The 6,000-nt window shown below is 35.8% G+C and overlaps 1 protein-coding gene across 1 annotated transcript in view; it reads right to left on the bottom strand.

The window, feature by feature from the left end:
* Nucleotides 1-3,352: 3,352 nt before the first annotated feature.
* The window catches only part of NDFIP1 (Nedd4 family interacting protein 1), a 52,642-nt gene continuing 49,994 nt past the window's right edge, over nt 3,353-6,000 (bottom strand). The window contains exon 8 of the mRNA XM_024122374.2: nt 3,353-4,389. The gene's annotated coding sequence lies outside the window, so the exon portion shown is untranslated. The remainder of the gene's footprint in view (nt 4,390-6,000) is intronic.

The raw sequence follows: 6,000 nt of genomic DNA, 5'->3' as shown, positions 1-6,000 counted from the left end.
TTAATTCTATAGTTTAGCTGACGATGCTTTGCGGCAAGAAATCACCTTCTCTATTTGAGAGGTTTTTTTTTTTAGGTTTTTGACCCAGTGGTGAACCTTCCAGTCAACTCATGAATAACAATGAATACCGTCTTCTCAGCACTCCAGCACTAATCTTTGTAAGATTTAAGGAAACCATTTTTCTCTGTTTTGCTGTCTATAAACCTGCAATCACACATGGATGGGGAAAAGCTTATGAAACATTTCATTTCTCACATAAATGATAACAACTATTCACTTGTAGAGCAGGATGAACAACATACAAAGCAGGGTTGGGAGATGTCTGTTTCATACAACTACATCTCAGTTTCTGACCTGGGTGAAATCCTGCATAAATGCAAGAGAATTCTCTTTATTTCATATATTCTATACTCAGGTTTAATAGATTTGCATTTCAGTTTCCATCTTATTAATTTGCCAATTGACTTAAAACTCTCAAAATCAGAACACAATGCTTTTTGGTAAAGAAAAAACAAGACTTTTCAGCAAAACAGTCATCAAACCAAAACTTGAGTAATGTATCTATTCTACAAGTGACAAATTCTGAGAATAACTGGAGGGCTGAGGGGATCAAAATGCCAGGCAGTAGATAGGACTATTTCCAATTTCTAGACAGGGAAACTGTCCTTCAGGAGGACAGCTCTCCATTTAGGTGGTCCAAAGAGCAGATCTTTCTACAGGCCATAACGTTGAAAGTAAGAAAGTTGTTAAGAAGTAAACTGGGTAATAAAAGAGCCCCTTTTTAGAATGACTCAAAATCAGTTTCTGTAACTCTTTTCCTCCTGAAAGTCTTTTACACTCAACCTGAACTTATCCTCCCCTTCAAGAATTCCTGGTGTCTTTCTTTGAGATGTCCTCCATTTTAACAGCAGAGCCTACAGAGAACCAATACACAGAAGTTCCCTGTCAGAGAGCACTTTCTGTGGGTGCTCTAAATGAGTACAACCATACACTGTACAAAAGCATACAGTATATGCAAAGGGAAAGTTAAACCTCAAGTACCTACCTTTAGTATTGGTGGTTTAGCAAACGCTCACTCCATCCACCTTATTGGCCTTACAGACTATAAATGCTAGGCTTAAAGACATGCAAAACAAGATTTTTTTAAACCCACAAACCATCTACAGAAACATATTTGCATTTTGTTACACCTCTCATCACCCTTCAAATCATCTTCAGAAAGCCTGAAAAGGTAAAAATCTAAATAGCTAAAAAACATCAGCAGAACCTGAAAATTATTAAGCTACATCTTGCACATGATTTTCCTGTATTCATCACTGAGGTTTCACAAAGAACCAGATTCAGGTAGGTACTAGGGGCCACATTACTTTTTCATAAATTATTCCCTCATACTGTACATAACGTACAGTTCTATGTCTGTTCTTGGCATGTTTTAAGTTAAAATTTGATCATCGGTGTTTACCAGCATCATCAGGACCAAGTGATTTTTCAACATCTACTATTCCAACCCTTCAAGAAGGTCAGACATCCAGAATAGGTGGTAGGGTTGGACTCAAAGCTGAGGCCAACACTCCATTTGCTGCGTATATTTTTCCCGATTCTCACCTAGAACCCTGCCACCTCAGGCAACCACTTAACTTGAACTATCAGAACTATCACTTGGCCCTGAAACTCCCTTTCAGGAGTTATTTCTTCCTTTAAACATACTATAAGAATATAACGAAGGCCAAAAGAAATTTCATCTGGGTTACAAGTGACTCACAGTGGGACACAGATCAAGTCAGATTACTTAGTTTGCATCATTCCAAATGGCAGCAACAAGTAAGAGACATGAGGGACCTCTGTAGTCATGGATGAGCCCTAATTGTCCGCTAGCCCAAGGTCAAAGCCAGTTTATTCCATAACCTTATGCAAATAACAGTGGTTCCTCAGTATCCCCTTTCAAATAATTTAAACACTCCTCCTTTATCTGAAAGGGTTATTCTTAATAATGAACCTACCAAAGGGAGACAGAAAAGAATGAAAGACAAAAATAAAAAGTAACAGTGCAGGATAAACATTTCCACTCTAACAGTAAGGACTCTAGGTAACATATGGTACCAACTTTATGTATCTACAAAGACTTTAATCTTTAGAACATTAAAACGAGAGAAATCACCTTCCTAATTAATTTTAAAGCAAAGAAAACTGTAGGTTTACATATGACAGAGTCTTAAGGACCACCAAATATGCAGAAATAAGAATTCCAAATATTTCAGTCCTCAAATATACAAAGCCAAATAAGGCACAGGACCTAAAGAATAACACAAAGCGAGACTACAATGTTTTAGTTCATGTGATTTAGGGCCCCTCTATTCAGTCCTGTAATATAATTTAAATAGTTCTCTCTGTTGCACATGTCCAAATTTATTCAGACTGCTTAGAGATATATTCGTTCTGAAACACAGAACACGATAGGCTATAAACTCCTCCAAACTATGTTGTTGGTATAATCTAATACAAAATATAAAAAATCTTCAGAGACTTTCAAACCCCGCCCCGCTAATCTATTGTAAAATATAACTTTTAAACAGAAACATACTATACTATTACTTATAGTAATCAATAAACGAGTAAGAATGAGAAACGTTGATCCAGGAGGCACTGTTTTCCTGCTTGGTTTTCAAATAATGTACGCTTCTGTGCACTACATACTGACACCCCTGAACAGACTTCCTAAGCTGATCCTGGATGTTCACATGCAGCAGATAAATGAATACCTGCAGCTATCATACCATGCTAGTGCTGGTTTGTGTAGTTATTGGACCATCTTGCTACATTTTTTTCTTTATATTTTGAATAAGTGGAAGAGGGGAAAAATATCAAATGACTGATATAGTAAGAACCACTGGTCTCTAAATTTAACACAATTGAGACAAAAATAGAAATCAGGAGGAATGAGACATTTTTAGCTTCAACTGGATGCTCATATAGGACTTAAACCAGTTGGCTGTGTTCACCTGAGAAAAAGGGCAAATGCAGGGAACACGCAGAAAACACTGGAAATAAATTATCTGAGATTATGTCTAAACAATGAAGCATAATTGGGAATTCCAGAATGATTTAAGATCTCTACAATTCCTCCCTATTTTAACCCATTATCTTTTGAAGAACTAATATATTTTAAGGAATATATTGAGTATGATATGAAAGAAAGTTCCCCTGCTGAAAAAGAAGAAAAAAATTGGCCCAAGACCAATTTCTTTTTTGTTTACTGAATGATTCTGTATGAATATATATGAAGATTAGAAAAAACTGCCTTAGCAATTAACAAGTGCAAACCAAGATATTAAACACTAATCCACAGCAAAAGTTGCTACACAAGAGACGTTTATTAATGTTCTGTTGTATTTACAGCTTTAACATAGCAAACCAGGATGAATACCACTTGGCAGAAAGCACATCACTCTACATTATAACACATTGGTCTCTGCTAACACATTGTAAAAGCAAGTAGTACAGTATGTTAGGGATCATCTCAAAAGTTCCAAGCTAATTCTTTCTTTGCTCCTAGTACCTAATCCCCTCCCTACTCCTAGCCCCTGGCCTAATCATCAGGAGACAAAAGAAAAAGAGAAAAAAGGGGTAGGGATTCTAATCACAGAAAGTATCACGAATTGCATTTTATTAGTAATTATGCTGCATTTGTCCTTGTCCTTTCTATTTTATACAGTGATAACACCTTTACAAACCCTTAGGTACACAACAGAATAAGGTACAGGAAAATTAGAATACAGACTATAAAAAATTAATGCTTATCATTTACCAATTAAGAACATATTCTTGACCACACCTTAAATGTATTTTGCACTATGATTTTGTTTCTAGGTGTTCACAGTACAATTAAATAAATTTCTAGATTAATTTTAACAGCAAAATGGATTATGTGCAGAAATGCAGTCATAACAAAAGTTATACTTTTGAGAAAACCCCTTTTTTAAATGGCCAGCATTGTACATATCTTACACTAAAATATTTAATTCCAAATTCATTTTGAGATGGAGGATGAATAAAGCAAGATTGCCCCCTACTGACTACAGGGACAAGGCTCATGCTATTTAAAATGACTACAAATAGATAAGGCATTATTAGTACATCACAGACTTGATTGCGAGAGCTTTTTCAAACATTAACCACTAATGATTCAATGATTACAGAATTTCGCATTAACTATTAAAATTTTACATCTAGGAACAAATAGAGAGAAATGATCTTTGTCAACAGTACTTTATTTTTTTAAAGCAGGTGATTATTCCTCTGTGTTCCGCCTCTTGATTCACTTCCTGCAGGTGTTCTCTTGCTTCTTGGGAGAGAATTCATAAATGCAGGAAGGCCTCTGCCAGAAAACATCTGCCAGAGAAGGATATTGAATATTGAAACTCTGGTTAAGTTGTTATTTTGGCTAAAAGAAGGATGTAGTCACAAAAGAAGGCAGGATGTTTGGAGACACAAGACGTACATTTCTACATAGCTTTAAGATTACTATACACTGACATCATAGTATTCAATAAATGTTACATTTTTGGTTCTTAAAGTTATAAAGGACTCTAGAACTAGAAAGAACTTGAATGCATTCTCTAAAACCCATGAGGTCAGGGAGTCTCTCTCTCTCTCTAAACCTCCTAACAAAAGAACAGAATTCAAGTAGCACTTCATCCACACTTAACCTCAACAGCAATGACTGCAACTTGGGGACAAAGAGACAGTAGAATCCAAATGCATAGGTAATTTTCAATACACACTTGAAGCTGTTTAACTTGCCAATTCTGCCAAATCTCACACAAGGAAGATTTCCAATAAGGAGGCCAGTGATATCAGCCTATATTTGAAGCAGGGCAAAGTTAGGAAACGACTATAAACTCACAGGTACCACAAGTACTTTTTCCAATCAATTAGAAAAAAAAGTGACTACATTTTGGGGCATGTATCTCGGGGTGGTGGGACTGTATACAGCCCTAATTTACAACAGCCCTAATTTAAAAAAAGCAATATACATGACTAAAATAAATACGCTCAAAATGATGTCCATCTATTTTGTTAAATGCAGTTTTCATCTAATACTCTGAGGCACTTTTGTTTTGGCATATAAATTGGTTTGGTTCTCATGGAAATAATGGAAAAAATACAAATAACTCCCTATACTACTGCTAAAAAAATACTCTAAAGAGATACATTAACAACTTAACAAATATTTATTGAGAAACTACGCTGTGATACCCTACACCGAATGAGAGTTGGATGGGCTCATACATAGGCCCCTAGCTCACTTTTCCATCTTTCCAAATTACTGTAAAAGCCACAAGCAGCCCTTCTGTATCTTTTCTGATTAGACTACTGTATACATCTTTAAAAGGCTGGCAAGATGCAGAGAAGCTACAACACTGGAGGAAATCAACATGTTCTTTTTGAACACTTAATATTTCCCAAACCCCAAATTCACTGACACTGGTGTTTTGATTTGAAGTAAACCAATGATATTGACATAAGAGCAACTTTTCTTTATGGAGACTTCAGAATGTGCAGGGACAAAGACACAAGAATATAAGGAATCCTGAAGGCCAAGTAGAACCAAAAAGAAAATTGGTAGACAGATGTCAAATAGAGATTTTTGCAATGAGGCTAGCTGGACTCATTACAAACCTAAATTCAGTTTTATCACTTTCCATTAACAGATAAAAACTGACAGAATGATTACAATAAGGTCAAAACACTAGAGTTTTGCAAGAATATGAGATACAGTTCACCTGGCCGCTTTCTTTAGTTCATGCTGCTTCCACGGAGGCAAATTAGTTTTAATAGATCCCTCAAAGTCAGAGCCACCCAACAAACATTAAAAATGCATTAAGAGGTCCTACCTACTGTATAGCACAGGGAACACTACTCAATATTCTGTAATAACCTATATGGGAAAAGAATCTGAAAAAGAATAGATATGTATAACTGAATCACTTTGCAGTACAC

This window comes from Physeter macrocephalus, chromosome 8 (assembly GCF_002837175.3).
Source record: "Physeter macrocephalus isolate SW-GA chromosome 8, ASM283717v5, whole genome shotgun sequence".
NCBI classification, from domain to species: domain Eukaryota; kingdom Metazoa; phylum Chordata; class Mammalia; order Artiodactyla; family Physeteridae; genus Physeter; species Physeter macrocephalus.
The sequence above is the reverse complement of the archived record's forward strand: the minus strand, read 5'-3'. Positions and strand labels throughout refer to the sequence as shown.